We start from the raw sequence: 23,767 nt of genomic DNA, 5'->3' as shown, positions 1-23,767 counted from the left end.
TACAGCGGAGTGTGCGCTGATATGAAACATCCTGGCAGATTAAAACTGTGTGCTCGACCGAGACTCGAAGGCGGGACCTTTGCCTTTCGCGGGCAAGTGCTCTGCCAGTGCTCTCAGTAAAACTGTGAGTACCGGGCGTGAGTCGTGCTTCGGTAGCTCAGATTGCAGAGCACTTGCCCGCGAAAGGCAAAGGTCCCGAGTTCGAGTCTCGGTCGGGCACACAGTTTTAATCTGCCAGGAAGTTTCATATCAGCGCACACTCCGCTGCAGAGTGAAAATCTCATTCTGGAAACATCCCCCAGGCTGTGGCTAAGCCATGTCTGCGAAGTATCCTCCTTTCAGAAGTGCTAGTACTGCAAGGTTCGTAGGAGAGCTTCTGTAAAGTTTGGAAGGTAGGAGATGAGATACTGGCAGAGGTAAAGCTGTGAGTAGCGGGCGTGAGTCGTGCTTGGGTAGCTCAGTTGGTAGAGCACTTGCCCGCGGAAGGCAAAGGTCCCGAGTTCGAGTCTCGGTCGGGCACACAGTTTTAATCTGCCAGGAAGTTTCAGTATCCATTCTGTTCAACTGCTCTTCTAAGTCCTTTGCTGTTTCTGACAGAATTACAATGTCATCGGCGAGCCTCAAAGTTTTTATTTCTTTCCATGGATTTTAATACCTATCCGAATTTTTCTTTTGTTTCCTTCACTGCTTCCTCAATATGCAGATTGAATAACATCGGGGAAAGGCTGCAACCCTGTCTCACTCCCTTCCCAACTACTGCTTCCCTTTCATACCCCTCGACTCTTATAACTGCCATCTGGTTTCTGTACAAATTGTAAATAGCCTTTCGCTCCCTGTATTTTACCCCTGCCACCTTCAGAATTTGAAAGAGTATTCCAGTCAACATTGTCAAAAGTTTCTCTATGTCTACAAATGCTACAAACGTAGGATTGCCTTTCCTTAATGTAGCTTCTAAGATAAGTCGTAGGGTCAGTATTGTCTCACGTGTTCCAGTATTTCTACGGAATCCAAACTGATCTTCCCCGAGGCTGGCTTCTACCAGTTTTTCCATTCGTCTGTAAGGAATTCGCGTTAGCATTTGCATCCGTGACTGATCGTTTGGTAATTTTCACATCTGTCAGCACCTGCTTTCTTTGGGATCGGAATTATTACATTCTTCTTGAAGTCTGAGGGTATTTCGCCTGTGTCATACATCTTGCTCACCAGATGGTAGAGTTTTGTCTGCACTGGCTCTCCCAAGGCTGTCAGTATTTCTAATGGAATGTTGTCTACTCCCGGGGCCTTATTTCGACTTAGGTTTTTCAGTGCTCTGTCAAACTCTTCACGCAGTATCGTATCTCCCATTTCATCTTCATCTACATCCTCTTCCATTTCCATAATATTGGCAATAAAAATGAATAAAGTCAGAGAGAAGGGGAAGGAGAACATGGACAGAGAGATGAGGAATGAGGAGATGCGTTAGAGAGAGTGTGGGATAAGAGAAGTACTGGCAGTGGGGGGAAGGTGAAACAAAAATAGGAAGGAGGAGGAGGAGAAGAGGAAGAAGGGAGTGGGCAACACCAGAGGGATAGAGAGAGAGAGAGGGTGGGCGACAGAAGAAGACTATGACGTATACCCAATTCCCATACGTATTTAGCAATTGCGAAGCATTGCCAGCTTCACTAGTAAGTAATAAAAATTAGATAATAGTGATAACTATGAGCTTTTACGTAACCAAAGTAATAACTTTTCATGCAACTACAGTTTATACCAACAAACATAAAAAAATCTATAGAATTATTGCTGTTATTTAGTATCAATAAAACGTTCTTTATCACGATCAGGGCAAGTGTTTCCTGTTATTATTGACAAGTGGGAAGATTACGTATTAATAACAGAAACATACACTGCTCAGCCAGAACATTATGACCACCTACCTAATAGTTGGTCTGTTCAGCTATGGCGTGTACAACATCTGCAACGTGTCGTGGTGTGGAAGCAATGAGGCCTTGGTAGGTCGCTGCTGGGAGTCGGCACCACATCTACACACACACACAAGTCACCTAATCTTCGTAAATTACAGGGAAGGGCATGATGAGCTCTGACGCCACGTTCAATCACATCCCAGATGTGTTCGATTGGGTTCAGATTTGTCGAGTTGGGGGAGCCAGCACATCAATTGAAACTCGTTACTGTGTTCCTCGAACCACTACTTCACACTCGTGGCCTAGGACATGGGGCATTATATTCTTGGAAAATGCCACTGCCATTGGGACACATGGTCTTCATGAAAGGGTGTACGTCTGCAACCAGTGTACGATACTTCTTGGCCGTCATGGTGCCTTGCACGAGCTCCACTGGACCCACAGATGCCCACGTGAATGTTCTGCAGAGCATAATGGACCTGCCGCCAGCTTTTGCCCATCCCGCAGTACAAGTGTCAAGGAGCTGTTCCACTGGAAGACGACAGATTCGCGCCCTCCCATCGGAATGAAGAACACATCGGGATTCATCAGACCGTGCACCGCTTCACCACGGTGCCTATGTGCAGTGCTGCTAATCACGTGCCCATTTCAGTCGTAGTTGCTGAATGGCGTCGTGTTAACATTGGCACATGGATGGATCGTCGGCTGCGTGGGCCCATCGTCAGGAGTGTTCGATGCATTGTGTGTTCAGACACACCTGTTCTCTGCCCATGACTAAAGTCTGATGTTGGTTCCGCCACAGTTCGCCGCCTGTCCTGTTTTATCAGTCTGGCCAGCTTACGACGTCCCACATTTGTGATGACGGGTGGCCGCCCAACCCCACGACGTCTGGACGTGATTTTACCTTTGTTACGCCACCTATTGAGCACACTCACCACGAAACACCACGAACACCCGACGAGTTTCCGAAATGGTTGTGCGGAGCCTCCGGGCCATCACAATCTACCCACTGTCACACTCAGAGCGATCGCGCGTGTTGTTCGTTCTGCTCTCGGATGGAGCTGACACTGATACTACATGCACTGTTTATGTGTCTGACTAGCCAGGTCACGCTGCCATCGACTAGACTGGTTTATATCGATAGCAGATCTGTGACCACAAAGTTCTAGGTGATCAGTGTATTTTATATAAGCTCAACGATGTATTCTACGAAAGGTTGTTATGTTTCCCTTTTGCCTTTTTCAATTTTGCCTTTCTTTTGAGAAATTTTTGTTTGGTAGCGCTGTATGATAAATATGTATTTTGTATTTTTTACTACACCACGTCTGTTTCCCATTATAAATTAACAATTTTAATAAAATCTGAATTATAGAATGACATTTTCAATTTTGTTTTAAATGCTATTTATTTTTAAATAACAGACAAGAGGATAACTATCTAGAACAAAATTCTTCCGTAACTTACGCAGCCCTTTAGGTATCCTCACTCAGTTTCTAGACAGTTTACTACTTCCGGTTGATAAGGCAATCTAGTGAAACACTGATTGGATGCGCAAACAAAACGATCGAAACGAAGTAGCGCCTGACAGGTATGTAACACAATCTAACATATAGGTAACGCGGTTACGATCTTAACTGACCGACGCTACTAGGAAAACTACCGTAGTCCATGCTTATTTCTGATGGTATGGTAGTCTTATAGCTCTCTGCACCTATGTTTATAGTCAGTCTATGTATAAATTTTCACAGCACTTCTACAGGGCTTGCGTTCATTTTAAAGCATTGCTTTCATCATTGAAGAACGGAAATGAATACATTCTGTGAAACAGGTGACACCGGATCCTGGATTTCAGCTCTTAGATCCTGAGATCTCTTAGCTTTGTCCTGTATGTGGTGTCACCGCCAGACACCACACTTGCTAGGTGGTAGCCTTTAAATCGGCCGCGGTCCGTTAGTATATGTCGGACCCGCGTACCGCCACTATCAATGATTGCAGACCGAGCGCCGCCACACGGCAGGTCTAGAGAGACGTCCTAGCACTCGCCCCAGTGGTACAACCGACTTTGCTAGCGATGGTTCACTGATAAATTACGCTCTCATTTGCCGAGACGAGAGTCAGCATAGCCTTCAGCTACGTCATTTGCTACGACCTAGCAAGGCGCCATTACCAGTTACTATTGATACTGTAAAACATGTACCGTCAAGAGCGACGTTCACCATTTATGGATTAAAGTTAAGTATTCCACCAGCTACGTCAGTTTTTTATACAGTCTAATTTCCTTGTCCTGTTCCAGACCTCACGCGAGCGCGCGTGAGCTAAAACGCGTGCCTTTCGGCTTCCTCTCATACCGGTGTTGGCTCTCCTGCCAACCCACAACACTGTAGGCCATTGACTCTGCGTACATTCGAGCAAAGAAATGTATGGCTATCAAGTCATGTGAAGGCGATGGCCACCGTCTTTTTGCATCGCTGCCTGTCAATCTGTTGGCGAATCTTCGATTTGGGTAGCAGTACTTTGTTGCTGCGAGCGTAAAATGAGGGAAAGCTCCATCCTGTTGGAACACGATATCGCCATCGATGCGTCCTTGTTCAAGTTGTGCTTCCAGGATTTCGAGGTTAATTGTTTCCTGTAACTGTCTCTTGCGCAAAAATGGTTCAAATGGTTCAAATGGCTCTGAGCACTATGGGACTCAACTGCTGAGGTCATTAGTCCCCTAGAACTTAGAACTAGTTAAACCTAACTAACCTAAGGACATCACACACATCCATGCCCGAGGCAGGACTCGAACCTGCGACCGTAGCGGTCTTGCGGTTCCAGACTGCAGCGCATTTAACCGCACGGCCACTTCGGCCGGCGCAAAAATGAAGAGTTCACAGAGATTGCAATGTTCGTGAGTGCCAGTGGTGCTCTCACTTCTGGCTGGTTCCGTTCAGTGGCAGCGTAGGTGGCTCCGTACCCCACATGCGACAATCACGTTCATTAACTTTTCCACAGATGTGGAATGTGGCCTCATCAGTAAATAAAACGCGCTCCGTGAGGTGTCCTTTTAGTACAGCTTCTATCAGATCTTAACAGGCAGCTTTGCAAGATGCGTACTTTTCGTGGTCTAATTTCTGACCAACCTGAACGTGGTACACCCTTTTCTTTAGCGTAAAGTGTAAAACATCCAAAACCGTTGATTTTGATACGTCTAACTAGTTGCTTAATTGGCGCGTTGATGCGATTAGACTTCTTTCTACTGTCATTAGCTGTACCTCCAGATAAGACAAACTGCATAATCACATACTAACATCAGTCATATGTTCATCTATCGTAAGGATTCTTTTTAATTACTTTTTAAACGAATTACCTGAAGAAAAGGGTAGGCTAACATTATCACAGAAATCTCTTAGAATTATTTATTACGTAAATGCATATGTTATTTGTTATAAATGGATCGAGACGTTATGACAACCCCCCCCCCCCCTTTCCTGTGTATTTCGTTAGTTACATCTACGTACGCCAGTGAACCAAAATATTAAGAACACTGCCCAACGTGACATAAAACCACCTGGTGGCACAACGGACCACGATGCTTTGGAGAGAACAAAATGACGCGCGAAGGACGACATATAAGCCTAACAGAGAGGAACGGGGAGTCATTAGAGCGATGATGCGGGTCGCTTTTTGGGAAACACACTGACAGAGAAGACTCTGACAAATGAGACATTACTACTCGTAGTTTCTCCATGTCCACAGGGCGCTGATTGCGCAACTGTAGGTTCAGTTAAGAAGAATTTTATTTCGCAGTAGAGGTAACTACTTTGAGCTTGCAGTATGTCACGACATTAACCGTAAACTGAAACAGCATAATGCATTGACCGCCAAAGCGGATAAGGTGAATATCTTGGTCGTTACATAAATTTTTTGAAAACATTATCAGCGATCTTTAAAATTAAAATTTAATGAGTAAAAACAGTCTTGATCTCAACTTTTTATTTTTATTGGAGTGACCGGTTTCGATTCTATTTAAGAACCAGACTCTGAAAAAACATATTACCGGATAGCAAGTATATATTAAAAAACGTAGAACTAATAAATAAATATACCCAGAACGGTGGGTGGGCTCTGTGATGCAAGTTGCGCCGACTCTCGACGCTGGAATAACTGCTAATCGGACAGGGAGGGAACGGTTATTAAGTAGGCTGGTTACGCCCACCGTCCTGAGTGTGACATCATTGCTAGCCAATCAGAAAGACGTCTATAATTAGGTAAGCACAAGAAGTAGATCAAAAAGTACGTTATAGTTAAATTACATCGTAACATCATTATAAATGATTATTCGTCCTAAAATGTAAACTATAAAAGTTACTCGGTTTAAGATCAGCCAAAAGCAAGCTGCCCTCTAACGTCTATTCTGCGAAGATGCACCAAAGGTTATTAAATCGACAGGGAGATGCTACTCGCAAAGATACATCAAGGGTTGCCTTGGAAACGGCGTCCTATTCCGATGTGGTAGCCTACAGTGCTGTCAGAGATTACAATTGACGAGGACCAATGGCCTCTGTCGATATAACATGTTGAATTATAGTTATATTATATCGTAGCATCACGTAAGTCTCCTTATTCATCATGAGACATAAACTGTAACGGTTAAACACTTGAGATCAGCCAAATGTACGTAGCCCTCTAATGTCAGTTCTGGGAAAGATGCATCAAAGGTTGTTATATCTATAGTGAGATGGTACTAGTGGAGGTACATCGAGAGTTGCCGTGGAAACGGCGTCCTATTCCGATGCGACAGTCTACAGAGCTGTCAAAGATTGCTATAGATGAAGATCAGCGTCCTCTGTCGATATAACATGTTGGAAATAACCTTATGTGATGGTTTTATCAGTCATTACAATGAGTGCGTGAGGAGGAAATCTTCACATTAATGCATAGTGGAAGACATAGATATTATAGGGTAGGATAAAGTTACTAGACGTAGGTTCTATTCTATCTAGTATTAATTACGAGAAACTTAAAAAGTAGAATCATGATGCTATTAGGTAGAATGGTGGCACTATTCGTGTACGCTAAGGGAAATAATTCCGTAATGAGAGATAGTTGACACAAATATGTGACATAAACGTTACATTACGTATAGCATTTAGAGGATAGAACCTCTATTACAAGGAGACCATTAGCAATATAGGAAAAATGGGGTATTATTTGCTAGAATTGACATACAGTAAATCCAAGTTTTATCATGAACGTAATGAGGCAACAGCAATGGTTATATCAAAATATAAAATATGAAATATGTAAAAAGTGTAAAAACAAAATTATTTTTGATCATAAAAGCGTTAATGATAAAATCAAGAGTCAACATGATTTATAAAAAGAACAAGGACATAACGTATTTAAGAACGAAAGAACAGTATTACTTATAATAAGTCTTCAAAAAGATCAAAGAAAAATTTTTCTCTGAAGTCGAGCTGCTCGTTGAGTAAGGCTAGAGGCTTGTTTTTATAATGTGTTAAATTTCTATTTCTTCTAACGAATTTCATAACGGTCCTTCTGGGGCACTATGAAAAATTTTCAAATTATTTTGAATTGATCCTTCTCAATGATCGCAGTCATTCAAATGTTGGCCAAATAAGGATAATAACTAGTACCTGATGTATGTTCTTTGAAACTAACAGCAAAGTTGCGGCCAGTTTGTCCGCTATATTGTTTCTCGCAATCATCACATAGTAACTTATAGACTCCAGAGTTTTGGTATCTGGTATCTTTTTGATCAATATTATGTCTGTTATGAAGCAAATTGTTGGTGGTGGGATCTATTGTGAGTTCAGTATTTTTAAACAATTTATTTATTTTATCGGAAATATTCCCTATGTATGTCATTTTAGAGTATTTTCGATTGCTCGAGTCAGATGAGTGATACGAATGTTGTAGCTTATTAAGCAATAAGTCTGTGTCATTGGGATTGAAATCATTTACAGCAGCAATTTGATTTAGTATTAATCTCTCTCTCTCTGGATTTCATCTGGCGTCAACGGTAATTTTTTTTAATTTTGTGAATCATTGATTGAAAGAATGCTTTTTTATATTTATATGGATGGCAAGAGGTGGCGTTAATGATTACATCTGTTGTGGTTGGTTTTCTATAAATTGCAAAAAGATGTTTATTCTCCCTGTTTGTGATGGTAAGATCTACAAAATGTATACTTCTTTCGATTTCATGTTCAACTGTAAAAATCAATTTGTGATGTATACTATTCAAACAGTTTTTCAATGTATCTATTTCATCTTTCGTCCCGTTATAGAGCAATAGTAAACCATATCGTGAAAATTACCGAACTATCAGTTCAATAAGTCACGGCTGCAAAATACTAACGCGAATTCTTTACAGACGAATGGATAAACTGGTAGAAGCCGACCTCGGGGAAGATTAGTTTGGATTCCGTAGAAATATTGGAACACGTGAGGCAATACTGACCTTACGGCTTATCTTAGAAGAAAGATGAAGGAAAAGCAAACCTACGTTTCTAGCATCTGTAGACTTAGAGAAAGCTTTTGACAATGTAGACTGGAATACTCTCTTCCAAATTCTAAAGGTGGTAGGGGTAAAATACAGGGAGCGAAAGCCTATTTACAATTTATACAGAAACCAGATGACAGGGCATGAAAGGAAAGCAGTGGTTGGGAAGGGAGTGAGACAGGCCCTCCCCAGTGTTATTCAATCTGTATATTGAGCAAGCAGTAAAGGAAACAAAAGAAAAATTCGGATTAAGTATTAAAATCCATGGAGAAGAAATAAAAACTTTGAGGTTCGCCGATGACATTGTAATTCTGTCAGAGACAGCAAAGGATTTGGAAGAGCAGTTGAACGGAATGGACAGTGCCTTGAAAGGAAGATATAAGATGAATATCAACAAAAGCAAAACGAGGATATTGGAATGTAGTCGAATTAAGTCGGGTGGTGCTGAGGGAATTAGATTAGGAAATGAGACACTTAAAGTAGTAAAGGAGTTTTGCTATTTGGGGAGCAAAGTAATAGATGATGGTCGAAGTAGAGGAGATATAAAATGTAGACTGGCAATGGCAAGGAAAGCATTTCTGAAGAAGAGAAATTTGTTAACATCGAGTATAGATTTAAGTGTCAGGAAGTCGTTTCTGAAAGTATTTGTATGGAGTGCAGCCATGTATGGAAGTGAATCATGGACAATAAATAGTTTGGACAGTAAGAGAATAGAAGCTTTCGAAATGTGGTGCTACAGAAGAATGCTGAAGATTAGATGAGTAGATCACATAACTAATGAGGAGGTATTGAATAGAATGGGGGAGAAGAGTAGTTTGTGGCACATCTTGACGAGAGGAAGGGACCGGTTGGTAGGACATGTTCTGAGGCATCAAGGGATCACAAATTTAGCATTGGAGGGCAGCGTGGAGGGTAAAAATCGTAGAGGGAGACCAAGAGATGAATACACTAAGCAGATACAGAAGGATGTAGGTTGCAGTAGGTATTGGGAGATGAAGAAACTTGCACAGGGTAGGGTAGCGTGGAGAGCTGCATCAAACCAGTCTCAGGACTGAAGACCACATCAACAACAACAACATCGTTTATAGTAGATTATTTTATTGGTAATTTCAGGGTTTTTTCAAAGTACTGTAACTCAACATGATCGACAAAAATGTCTGCCATAGTACCAGCTTGGGAATTACCCATTCCTAGGCCATATTTTTGAGTATAGATCTTACTGTTAAAGGAGAAATAGTTAAAAGCTAACGTTTGTTCAAGCAGATTAATAAACTTTATAATCTCTTCTGTATCTATAATCTTGTGTTGTAAGACATTATTTTTAATAATACCAATTGTTTAATTTATTGATATGTTTTATTTTTAACATCAAGTGAGGCAAATGTGGTACCATCGGGTATATCTATATTGTAAATTTCCTATGCCAGTTCATAACAGTTTTTAATGTTAAGCATTTTTGATAGACGTAGAAGGACTTTAAGATCTCATTAAATTTTTAATTAAGTTTCTGTGAGGGACAACTCATATTATTCACAGTTGGGCGGATCGGCTTATTTTATGTATGAATCTTCACTTGAGATCGCTATTTGGGTAATTGTGGATTCATTACCTTCTAAGCCATGTTTTCACTAGGTGAAAATAGCATATTATTGTCATCAATCAGTTTTCTTACCTTAGTTCGAAATTTTGGGGTTGGATCTCTATTGATTTCATCTATTTCATTTTCTTGAAAAAATGCTAGAGTTTTCGAAATATTATCGGCTTCATTGATAATTACTAATGTGTTTCCTTTATCTGCTTTGATGACAATAGCATTACCTGAAAGCAATTTTCTATTAATATATTTAATTATATTGGATTCCTTATTCGTTTTATGTCTACTTCTTCATTAGTAATGAAATCTTTCGTTTTTAAAACTATTTTACATGTTTCTGATTTGTTAGCTCTAGGACTTTTCGTGGCAACCTTTACCTCTGCAGTTATCCGTTTCGTATTATCATGATTTAAATTATGCTTTAAATTATGTTTTGCCGGCCAGAGTGGCCGAGCTGTTCTAGACGCTACAGTCTGGAACCGCGAGACCACTACGGTCGCAGGTTCGAATCCTGCCTCGGGCATGGATTTGTGTGATGTCCTTAGGTTGGTTAGGTTTAAGTAGTTCTAAGTTCTAGGGGACTGATGACCTCAGATGTTAAGTCCCATAGTGTTCAGAGCTATTTGAACCATTTTTTAAAATTATATTTTAGACCTTTATTTAGTAATAATGTTTCACCTGTAGTAAATTGGATGTCGGTGAGATTTGAAACTCTGGGATAAAAGTTATGTAAGTTATATGGGTGATCAAACGAGCTTGCATGTTGTTTATTAATGACAACTTCTATTTTTGTACAATGTTTATCTAGAACATGTTCATGCATAAAATTTATCTTTTCATCAATGACAAATAGTTCTTTAGAAAAGATGTGGCAATTGACTACTCAGCGATAGTTGTAACCAGTACATTTCATTATTTAAACGATGTTTCGTCTTAAAAGTATATCGGATTTCTGATTTTATCCATAAAAAGCTGCTCTTTCGTTGTACAAATGGAATTACAGGAGAATTTGCTTTAATATTAATCTTGACACAACTAGGAACAACAAAATTTGCAATACACTGTTTATTGAAGCTTATTTTCATGTTGAGCTTCATGATTTTAGTTCTTATCCCTCTAAATTTCTTAAGGTTTCCTAGTACCTGAATAGGCAGTGAACATCAAACTTTTTGAAAACATTATCAGTCACCCTTAAGATTAAAATTTAAAGATTAAAAACAGTCTCGATCTCAACTTTTTATTTTTATTGGAGTGACTGGTTTCGATTCTATTTAAGAACCATCTTCATACTCCGAAGAAACACATTACCAGATAGAGGGCTCGTTATAATAGTAAGTATATACAACAAAATGTAGAACTAATAAATAAATATACCCAGAATAGTGGGTGGACTCCGTCGAGCAAGTTGCGCCGACCCTCGACGCCGGAATAACTGCTAATCGAACAATGAGGGAACGGTTATTAAATAGGCTGGTCACGTCCACCGTCCTGAGTGTGACATCACTGCTAGCCAATCAGAAAGACGTCTATGATTAGGTAAGCACAAGAAGTAGATATAAAGTGCGTTATAGTTAAATTACATCGTAACATCATTATAAATGGTTATTTGTCATAAAATATAAACTATAAAAGTTACTTGGTTTAAGATCAGCTAAAAGTATGCTGCTCTCCAACGTCTATTCTGCGAAGATGCACCAAAGGTTATTAAATCGACAGGGAGACGCTACTAGCAAAGATACATCGAGGGTTGCCGTGGATTCTTAAATAGAATCGAAACCGGTTACTCCAATAAAAATAAAAAGTTGCGATCAAGACTGTTTTTAATCTTTAAATTTTGGTCGTTACACACTGTGCACCAGGAGTGTGGCAATGAATAAAAAGAGTCATGGATTATGTTCGCAAAATCACTTTATTCATTCAAAACAGCCTCCCCCTGCACCAAACCACAGCCGAAATAGTTTTAAAAGTATTTTGAAACCATCGCTGTAGTCCTTTTTTGGATTTGCGTTTGGTACTGCAGTACAGTTTTCTTGAATGAACTTAACTGCGTCATAGCAGTGTACTTTCGTTGCCCACTTGAATTTGTGAAACAACTAGAAGTCGTCTGGGGCCAAATGCAGCGGTTACGATGCGTGATACAGGACTGCGATCCGTATGCTGGCCATAAACTCGCTCACGGTCTTCGCTTTGTGGGCTGGGATGTCGTCATGGAGGAGGGACAGGGAACCTGCCTCTCGGTATTTGGGTTAAATGGTTCAAATGGCTCTGAGCACTATGCGACTTAACTTCTTAGATCTAACTTAGAACTAATTAAACCTAACTAACCTAAGGGCATCACACACATCCATGCCCGAGGCAGGATTCGAACCTGCGACCGTAGCGGTGGTATTTAGGTTAAATTCGGCGAATTCTCACTCAAAAACAGTGGAGGACTCATAAACGTGATGTGGCCTCACTGCTGCAGTGCCATTTTCCAACGAGCGTTAGACACGTACTGTTTACATGTGCGACCAGAATGCGTGCTGCAGCCGTGTTAGCACTTCGGCTTTCTCTTTATTAAATTTCAACGGTCGTAGCGCCACAAATCACCATGTGACAGCATTGCAGTCAGGAATTTCATACAAGCGGTCCTATCGGAACTGGAGCACCCTGTGTACATATACATACGGCGATTATACTGACACGTTTAGCAAATTATTTTCGGAAAATATTACGGAAGTTGGTAATAACCCAGCATATAAACTCGGGAAAGGTGTAGACAGAATCTGGTTTCTATTCAGCGGTAAGAAAGATAAAGACAGTTTCAAAATAATGAATCTCAAAACACCATCTCTACATCTATAGATTAGAACGCACAAAAACAATGCCGCCAGACAAACAGTTAACGTTATAGATAAAACCTAGTTACATCATGCAGAAAACGATCAATAATCTACCAACGAGGAACCACTTGTGTGTGCGGTCGCAAAAGGCAGATGATGTTTACGGCATTCGACGCCCCATATATTGTCTGCCAGGTAACCACAACATTGGCTGCCAATGGCAACAGTGGGCGGGACCGGAGGTGTCCAATGGTGAACACAGCCTTAGGCTACGGAGCGTAGTTGAACTGCTTCGTCGACGAGTAACTCAGGACGGTGCTACTTTGTTAGAGGTGTTGACAAAGCAGAGCAAAGGCGGCGATAAACAAAACACACATTGCGTTATATCTACAACGACAGTTGCCGAAGTTGACATTCCTTCAGAAAGGAACCCAAGGAATTTCGGAGAGTGAGTAAGAAGTGGCAGATGAAGTATTAGCGTTTCTGCAAGATGAGACAGTGCAATATGTGGTGTCGTATTTAAGAGGGTCGTAATGTGTAATAGGGAGACATCTATCCAGACCATCACACAGGAATTACAAACTGCATCAGGATACACTGCAAGTACTATGACAAATAGGCTGGAGGTGAGAAAACTTGGATTTCATGGTCGAGCGGCTGCTAATAAGCCACACATCACACTGGTAAATGCCAAACGACGCCTCGCTTGGTGTAAGGAGCATAAACATTGAACGATTGAACAGTGGAACAACGTTGTGTGGAGTAACGAATCACGGTACGCAATGTGGCGATCCGATGGCAGGGTGTGGGTATGGCGAATGCCCGGTGAACGTCATCTGCCTGCGTGTGTAGTGACACTAAAATTCGGAGGCGGTGGTGTTATGGTGTGGTCGTGTTTCTTACGGAGGGTGCTTGCACAGGCCTAAACTTATGTTTTAAGCACCTTCTTGCTTCCCACTGTTGAAGAGCAATTCGGGGAAGGCGATTGCATCTTTCAGCACGATCCAACACCTGTTCATAATGCACGGCATGTGGTGGAGTCGTTACAGAATAACATCCCTGCTATGGCCTGCACAGATTCCTGACCTGAATCCTATAGAACACTTCTGGGATGTTTTGGAACGCCAAATTGGTGCCAGGCCTCACCGACCGACATCGATACCTCTCCTCAGTGTTGCGCTCCGTCAAGAATGTGCTGCCATTCCCCAGGAAACCTACCAGCACCAGATTGAACGTATGCCTGCGAGAGTGGAAGCTTGATGACAGTCGCTGTAGTCCTTTTTTGGACTGTCATCAAGGCTAACGGTGGGCCAACACCATATTGAATTTCAGCATTCCCGACGGAAGGCACGACGAAATTGTAGGTCATTTACAGCCAGGTGTCCCGATACTTTTGATCACATAGTGTAAATGCTAGCGACCATCTACATTACGCACCTCAAATTGAGCGCGATATAGATTACAGTGATTTGAAGGGAAGCAGTGGATGGTTGCATAACTTCAAACAGTGCTACAGAATTGGTAGACGTAAGATAAAGAAATCTCAAAGAGTCAACTTGACGATACACAGCAGACTGCGGAATCGTCCGAAATTTGGCAGATGAGATAAACAAAGTTATACCATCGTTCAGTAAATAATTTGTTTTCAACTCCGACAAATCGGGTTTGTAGAGGAATGCATACGAAGTGAATCCTGGAAATCAGAGGTACCAAAGAGATTTGTATCAAGATCAAGTAACATCAGTGCCTTAACACATTCGTACACAGATATGCTGACTGTTAAGATGCATGGAAAATTGACTGCGAAGTTATTTATAATGCTGCGAGAAGTTGGAGGTGCTCTGCCCCCTGCGATTCTTCCTCGTGTGTGTGATCTTCCAGTAGGGCAGTAGGGAGTATTTAGGTGACAGCAAGCAACAGTGGGAAAATGGGCATACGAGAACTACAGCAATGGGATGAGCACTGCTTTTGGCCAATACCCGGTCAAAATAACTTGCTTGATTACTGGTCTGAACATAAAAATCATACTCCTATAGAGCAAGCGATCCCTCCCAAAAAAGAGTGCGACATTGCAGTTCATATCACCTGGAACCACTTGATAAATTCCGCCTCTGGATGTTCGTTTTTTCCGTGCCTATAAATCATATTATCACACTATCTGCAGCTACGCCTTAAAGCATAGTTTCACGAAAAACTCGACGATACTCTGTTTCGCATTTAGTTGCATACCGTCACATTACATCATTTCTCGTCACCCCATTACACCAATGTGATTCTGTATGCAGTCCTTAGGAGTGGATATCCAGCTGGACGTCCTGCACTAACTGCCAAGGAGTTCACCTCAGACGTTGATGGTGCGAACCTTTGTGATCACTGTGAAGCGCCATTTTTCATTTGATGTTTATGGTGCAAGTTAATAGTTTGTTCCGAATATTTCTTGAATGTCAACGATGTCCATTTCGTCAGGTTGATCTCTGCACCTCCCAGACACTCATTTTCTGTCGCCCTCCTAATGCACGTGGTGAGTCATTAGCAGCTAATACTTTTCTCTCATCATTAGTAGCACATCACTTTAGAACCAACTTTCCTAAATACTGAACTTCCAGCCCCCCACTCGAGAGGTTCCTTATTAGAGGCTGTCATACCTTTCGAAACAACTGCTCTGTAAAAAAACAGTTACAAATTTGCTGAAGAGATTAGACATACATGCAACCCTACTAATGCGACGTTCGCTTTGCTTGGCATGCCAAACATGTGAATCAATCCTACGCACGAAACTGTAGCAGTCATTAAAGGAAAGACGTTTCCACCTTGGGAAATTAAAGGAATTTTCGAATTAATAGAAACTATACTAAACTGCATCTGCTTTACTTTTCAAAACCAGATCTACCTTCAAACGCGATTCCGTTAGTAGGCACGCTGTCAGATATTTTCGTCAACAATATGAAAAAAAAAAAAATCTTCAAACGTCGCTCTGAAATTACCGCATGTATAGTATACTACAAACATTATGTTGATGATGTTCTCATCTCATTTCGCGACTCACAACAAGCAATTGACGGATTTGCAAGCGTCTTTAGTAAAATACACAGTAATGTTACTTTCATAGTCGAGCAGACTTAAAATTCAAAGATTCTCGGAAGTCTTGGAATTCTCGGGACTGATACCTGGCCAGTATCAGTGTCGCTAACAGGCAAAGATTCTCCATATTCTCGGATCTCGGGATGGATGAACTGTCTTTGTACACAACGAAATTTGTACAGAACCCTCACAGCGCGAGGCCTACTCACAACTGGCCAGTTTTCTTTCCCGTATGTAACAGAAAACCGACAAAATGAATGCCCAGGCAATAGCTGGTTTGTACACTGGCGAGGCAGAGAAGTGCGACAATCTTGCGAGATGGTCGCTTGGCAAGCAGCTTCCAAGCCATCGCCACCACTTACCTGGGACGCACTCGCTCGCCGCCTAGACAGAAACTTGCGCAATACTTGGAGCGGCTGACGCGAGCACACAACTAATGCTGGCAGGAGCCCGGGAGGAGCCCATTATATAAGACGGCCCCAGCACAGCCGACGTGTGGCGGGAGGGCGAAAGGGGGGGGGGGGGGGTGGAGCAGTAAAACCAGAGGAAAGCGTAACAGTACACATTTCTTGAATCCTTCTTTTTTTTTTTTTTGTATCTAATCATGCTGCAGCTTTACACGGCGTGCTTTCCTTTCTGTGAAAGAATCTACTATCTCATCAAACGTTTTACTATATTAAAAATAAAAATGTCATTGTATAATACTGAAAAAGCTGTCGAAACGAATAGTACCCAAGACTAGTGTGATTTCTTCATTTGATTACGTTTATTTTGTCACTGTCAACTAGATAAAACGAAATAGGTCTTTCTAATATTGCAGCGATTCTAAAACATGCCAAATAAGCGAAACCGTTTTGGCACAAATGGTCGTTTTTATCTACCTCGTTTACAAAAATAACACGACAGAATATAATTCACGAAATATCAATATCAAATGCTTGTTAAGGATACTACATGCAAAAAGTTTTAGGTTAGGAAAAAGTTTTACATTTCATTCATATGCTCCAGTTTCTCAAGCATGAGATCGAAAAATACTAGTAGTACGACATTTTTATATAAATTGGCAATTGTCATATTCTTCCACGTAATTTGTGTAATGTCCCCGTGTCCTCTCTTTCCTCGTTCTAACAAACCATCATGTCGTCACTAATTCCGTAACTATTCACGTAGACGTTATTACGTATACGTACAACGCGTTTTCCGCGCTATTCCGAGAATACAATTAAGCGGCTGCTAACCAAGGGCTGTGCAGCTCCCCATTAGTAGTGTAGCGATCTGGCCAAAATTTTCTGTCAAAATTTCACTTTCTTGGATACACCGAGAAGATAATTCGTAATCTTTCTTACCTGTCATTCCTGTTAGTCGTTTATTTTCACTGTGGTAGTCTGAATCTACGTATCTCGCTAATGATTGTAATCACGCTTATCATTCGCACATGTAGTCAGTCACATTAAGCGGATGGCACTCACCCGTTCGGGTTTATTCGACTCAACTCGGTCAGCCCCCTCGCCTTTTGTCTGCGGAAAGTTTTTTATTTCTAGATGCGACGGAGATTCCACTGGCAGAGACATCACGCACTCAAAAATCTGCTTACGATTCGTTCAGAAATCAACTTACAATTTAATTGCGTACGCTACCGCGGCCAGAGTCAGTCGACATAAAAGTTTTCTGAGTGTGATACCGCGTCATAATGTACACAACTACTGCTGCTGGAGAAAAACCAACGTTTCGGCCACGATTGCATCTGCCTTCTTCAAGGTCTACTGGTCAAGACCCAGAAGACGGCAGCTGCAACCGAGGCCTAAACGTTGGTTTTTCTCCAGCAGCAGTAGTTGTGTACATTATGACGCGGTACCACACCCAGAAAACTTTTATGAGAGAATGTGTTCAAAAATGTTCAAAAACCAACAGTATTACGTTTCAAAATCATATGAACATTCGATAGACCAACGTACGGTAGATGCTAGGCGCTTTGTGAAAAAAGTTTTCTTTTCTTCAAAAATATGAATTTGGTGCCCCCTGAAATTGCCGCCGGGGGAAGATACCCCCCCCCCCCCATCCTCCTCTTACCCCAGCCACCAGATCCGTGCCTGCTATTCTATAGTCATTAGACCATTAGATTGTAATTCTTCTTCACTGGGGACAGCAAAGTGGCCACCGCATCTTAACAATGATATACTTTGACCTTGAATTTTAATTCCACTCCTGAACAATTTTGCTTTCGTCATTGCGTCTTCGACGGACAGATTGAACAGCGGCGAAAGACTACATCCCTGTCTTACACCCTTTTTAAAGCATGCACTTCGCTCCTGGTCTTCAACTCCTATTGTCCGCTCTTGGTTGTTGTACATTGTATATTACCAGTCACGCTCTATAGCTTATCCCTATCTTTCTCAGAATTTCGAACATATCGCTTCACTTCACACTGTCGAACGCTTTTTCCCGGCCGACAAATCTTACCACCGTGTCTTAATTTCTCTCGACTTTTCCTTCCATTATAAACCGCATCGTCAGAATTGCCCCTCTGGAACCATTACCTTTCCTAAAGCCAAACTGATCATCATCTAACAAATCCTCAGGTTTCTTTTCCATTCTTCTGTGTGCTATTCTTGTCAGCAACTTGGATGGATGTGCTGTTGTGCCATGATTCTTGCTCTCGTCGACTCTTATAAGTGGATATTAATATGGGGTATGTTCAACGTTCGCCTTTATGACGGCTTATATTCGGATATGGATAATTTCAGCGAAATGTCTGAATGTCTTTGCAGTAATGGCTGCTAATTATTCCTCAAGACACGAGGACAGAGGAAGCAGGATGTTGGACTCTGGTGTCTGGGGCGAATTAAACGTTCTTACTCTTCCCAAAGGTGATCCATTAGGTTCTGGGCTGGAGTCTGGGCGGGCAAGTCCATTTCGCGAAAGGTATTGGTTAAGGAAAGGCAAACCTACATATCTAACGTTTGTAGACTTAGAGAAAGCTTTTGACAGTGTTGACTGGAATAGTCTCTTTCAAATTCTAAAGGTGGCTGGTGTAAAAACAGGGAGCGAAAGCCTATTTACAATTTATACAGACACCAGATGGTAGTTATAAGAGTCGAGGGGCACGAACGGAAAGTCGTGGCTGATAAAGGAATGAGACAGGTCTGTAGCCTATCCCCAATGTTATTCAGTCTGTATATTGAGCTAGCAGTAAAGGAAACAAAAGAAAAATTTGTAGTAGGAATTAAAATCTGTGGAGAAGAGATAAGAACTTTGTGGTTTGCCGATGACATTGTAATTCTGTCAGAGACAGCGAAGGACCTGGCAGAGCAGCTGAACGGAATGAACACTATCCTGAAAGGAGGAAATAAGATGAACATCAACAAAAGCAAAACGATGATATTGGAGTGATTAGGAAATAAGACACTTAAAGTAGTAAACGAGCTTTGCTATTTGGGAAGCAAATTAACTGATGACTATCGAAGTAGGGAAGATATAAAATGTAGATTGACAATGACAAGGAAAGCGTTTCTGAAGAAGAGAAATTTGTTAACATCGAGTATAGATTTAAGTGCCAGGATGTCTTTTCTGTACGTATTTGTGTGGAGTTGCTATGTACAGAAGTGAAACATGGACGATAACTAGTTTAGACAAGAAGAGAATAGAAGCTTTCTAAATGTGGTGCTACAGAAGAATTCAGAACATTAGATGGGTAGATCACGCAACTAATGAGGAGGTACTGAATAGAATTGGGGAGAAGAGAACTTTCGTGGCACGACCTGACTAGAAGAAGGGATTGGTCGGTAGAACACGTTCTGAGACATGGCTTTACTATTAGAAGGAAGCGTGGAGAGTAAAAATCGTAGAGGGAGACCAAGAGATGAATATACTACGCAGGTTCGGAAGTATGTAGGCTGCAGTAATTATTCGGAGATGAAGAGGCTTGCACAGGATAGAGTAGCACAGAGAGATGCATGAAACGAGTCTCTGGACTGAAGACTATAACAACAAACAGCAACATTGTCTCCAGGACCATTGCCTAACGAACGCTGCTTTACGGCAGAGTGCACTGTGATGGTTTAAAAAAATATATATAAGTGTTGATATAATTACAGTGATGCTGACGTTAGCACTCATCGTCGCCGAACTGTTTGTCTGCTGCACACAGTGCACGTGACTGGAAAATGTGTTCATGCCCTTCCGCATTTAGTATTTTGTTGAGCGCAAGGTGGGGACCACACTTAAACCACGCGAGACACCTCCGTAACGTATCAGCACCTGCTCCCTGGTTAACGTGAGGCACTACGCAAGTGGGCAGGTAGCGGTCTCCAGGTTTTCGCCAAACGCAATCCCTTACACACGACAGGGCACAGCTTGATTCATCGCTCCAGATCACACGTTTCAAGTCACCCACCTGCCAGCGACGCCGCTCTTTACACCACAACAAGCGTCGCTTAGCATTCATGAAGTTCCATCTTGCTGGAATAGCTGTGCGTTAGCGACTTCAGTTAATCAGTACAACGGAGAACCAGTCAAAGTTGCTAATTTCACTATTTTTATACAATGGATGTCTATTCTCGGGCTGGGACGCATTTTCAAATCATCGTAACATAGTGAAAACTGGTACTTTCGAAAATGCAAAAACCATGTAAAAATGTGCAAACCAACAGTTTTCTAAATACTTGTTTTACAAATAAAACTGCCTTTTCCTGCTGCTCGTTACTTTATTTATCCTATACAGATTTCGCCTTATCCGGTTCTAAGACATCAGTGGGATCTTTGAAAATACGTTTTTGTTAGATTATTAAACAGTTCACTTCGCGATTTTTCTGTAAAAAAGTAATTACTTACGATTTTCTGATCTGCGCTACCTCACATCTGGTCTGGAGGTCGCACTACCACGGTTACCACTGCCATATAATCGTATCTTTGTGTTCTGGTCTTCCATACACTGTTCACCATGTTTCTCACTCTTTTTTGTGGTAGACTATTGTTCTTCTGTCACTCGATACATCTGTTTCGTCATACACTGTTTTTCACAACGTAAATATTCGACTCCATTACGTGTTTCATCTTCTTTAGCATGTTTACCTATTTGTTGCCAAGCTAACGAAGTATATTTTTGAGACTAACTTCTATTTATGATGTTTATACCGTGTGTGAGTATAAGTGAGAGAGAGAGGGGGATAGAGCGCATGAGGTATTTTTTTTTGGGGGGGGGGGGGGGGTGTACTAGCTGTTAGCGAGTGGTTGAAAACTTTGGTGACAGCTGATTTGACTTTTCGTTTCAATATTCTGTGGAGAGGTTCGTAGAAGAGTGAGTGTAAAGATGTTGGGTTCTATTTTTATTATATTGGGCAGTATTGGACCTGAATCAAATGAAAGGAGTGTTGATATAGAAAACATGTATTCCAACATACCAGTACCAGTAACAATAGAAATTATAGATAAGAACCTGAAATCTTATAGTCAACTCCCTGATGAACAGATTAAGGAAATATGCACACTAATAAAACTCATAACAGAACAAAATTACTTCCAATTCAATAACGAATTTTATTTACAAGAAGATGGATTACTAATGTCGCCAAACTCCAGACGACGACACGCATGTAAAACGATGTTCATCGGTATTCAAGAGCTGACAATGTGGTCAATAATTGGAGTCGTGTCGCATATTTTTGTTGGCGATCTGATACCATTTCGAACGCACTGTGGTCGACAGAAAGTTGTAGTGTATCGTTTTCCACACTTTTGACCAATGAACCGTAGGGTACTTGGTTTCCACCACGTTATGTGGAACAGCCCGCAGAAGGTTGATATAAAAGTCTTTCGCCTTTGGTGGGCGTGCAGCGGGGAGATTCGAGCTGACATAGCTGTAATTAAGAATGAAGGTCGACACATGGGAGAGTTGTGGGGTGACTTGCGCAACCAACACCAGCGGGACGTTAGAGACTGGCATCAGAACCAGTAGTAAACGACCCTTGAGAGAAGCTTTTCCATCGTTTCCAGATGTTGCTCTTGCAAAGGGCAACTACTCTTGCCTTGACGTTAACCAATTCCCCCATCCCCCCACCCCACCACCTTGTGTAATGGGAGGGTAACAGTGTGGTATAGTACTTTAAATATATGACCTGCAGAAACGTAGTAACTGAAGGCCGCCTGAAGTTGGCGACCTATCTGCAGCAGTAGTGGGAGGACTGGCTCCACATAGTTTTGTTTTGATGCCACGTAGAGGTTAGGTATTCAACACGTTGTAGTTTATTCAAGTCCCGGAGCAGGTTCTGGCGCACCATCGCGTGTTTGATCTGTAGTAACAGTTGATAGTTTGCTGCTGCTGTTTTGCGTACATCCTTCGTGAACGTGAGTCCCAAATATCGCAGATCAGAAACTGGCGGGAGGGGAGCGAGGACTTCCGGTCCGAGACCACGCCCAATATCCAACGCCGCCGACTTGTGGATGTGCAGAAGACTGCCTGCGGCCTGTCCGTGTGGCTCCATCCAGGTTAGAACTCTTTCAACTTCGTCATTGGAACGAACCAGCAGTAGCAGGTCGTCAGCGTACGTCCTATAGCGAAAGGTGACGTCTCGCAGCGTGCTGCCTGAGAGCCTGTGGTTAAGGCCCCCCGAGGAGTGGTTCGCCTGTGATTGCGTAAAGGTAGGCAGAAAGTGGATAACCTTGTCGTAGAGACCTCTTACTGGGTGCTGGCCCTACCGTCCTTCGATTGACCTGGACGTGTGAGTTGGCTGCGGTCCAAAGACGGCGGAGGGTGTCAATGAGGCCCGGGGAAAATCCCGTACGGTCCATCACTCGTAGGAGGTAGTCGAGGTGCGCCGGCGTTCACAGTCAGTCCAGGTGGCTTCAACTTGCCGACGGCAATCCAGGTCCTGCGGGTGAGTTATATTAAGCTTCCAAAATGCCTTGCAGAACCAGACTTGTCGGGGGAGGAGATGTATAGAGCAGATATAGGCATTGTGATCGGAAAAGACCTGAGGCCATACTTCGGGGGCCACCACTCCTTGTGTGAGGCCTTGCGATACATACACTACTGGCCATTAAAATTGCTACACCACGAAGATGACGTGCTCCAGGCGCGAAATTTAACCGACAGGAAGAAGATGCTGTGATATGCAAATGACTATCTTTTCAGAGCATTCACACAAGGTTGGCGCCGGTGGCGACACCTACAACGTGCTGACATGAGGAAAGTTTCCAACCGATTTCTCGTACACAAACAGCAATTGACCGGTGTTGTCTGGTGAAACGTTGTTGTGATGCCTCGTGTAAGGAGGAGAAATGCGTACCATCACGTTTCCGACTTTGATAAAGGTCGGATTGTAGCCTATCGCGATTGCGGTTTATCGTATCGCGACATTGCTGCTCGCGTTGGTCGAGATCCAATGACTGTTAGCAGAATATGGAATCGGTGGGTTCAGGAGGGTAATACGGAACGCCGTGCTGGATCCCAACGACCTCGTACCACTAGCAGTCGAGATGACAGGCATCTTATCCGCATGGCTGTAACGGATCGTGCAGCCACGTCTCGATCACTGAGTCAACAAAATAAAAAATGGTTCAAATGGCTCTGAGCACTATGGGACTCAACTGCTGTGGTCATAAGTCCCCTAGAACTTAGAACTACTTAAACCTAACTAACCTAAGGACAGCACAGAACACCCAGCCATCACGAGGCAGAGAAAATCCCTGACCCCGCCGGGAATCGAACCCGGGAACCCGGGCGTGGGAAGCGAGAACGCTACCGCACGACCACGAGATGCGGGCACACTGAGTCAACAGATGAGGTCGTTTGCAAGACAACAACCATCTGCACGAACAGTTCGACGACGTTTGCAGCAGCATGGACTATCAGCTCGGATAC

General features: G+C 42.3%; 1 protein-coding gene across 5 annotated transcripts in view; it reads right to left on the bottom strand.

Annotated features, from left to right (window-relative positions):
• LOC124551162 (cytochrome P450 4g15-like) overlaps positions 1–16,344 on the bottom strand; it is a 166,439-nt gene extending 150,095 nt beyond the window's left edge. For 3 of the 5 annotated variants that reach the window (XM_047126135.1, XM_047126138.1, XM_047126139.1), the window contains exon 1: positions 16,272–16,341. The gene's annotated coding sequence lies outside the window, so the exon portion shown is untranslated. Of the gene's footprint in view, positions 1–16,271 lie in introns of all 5 variants that reach the window. The other 2 variants (XM_047126136.1, XM_047126140.1) reach the window with 1 other exon arrangement.
• Positions 16,345–23,767: the final 7,423 nt, after the last annotated feature.

This window comes from Schistocerca americana, chromosome 9, assembly GCF_021461395.2.
Source record: "Schistocerca americana isolate TAMUIC-IGC-003095 chromosome 9, iqSchAmer2.1, whole genome shotgun sequence".
Classification (NCBI taxonomy): domain Eukaryota; kingdom Metazoa; phylum Arthropoda; class Insecta; order Orthoptera; family Acrididae; genus Schistocerca; species Schistocerca americana.
This window is presented reverse-complemented; position numbering and strand designations above follow the sequence as displayed.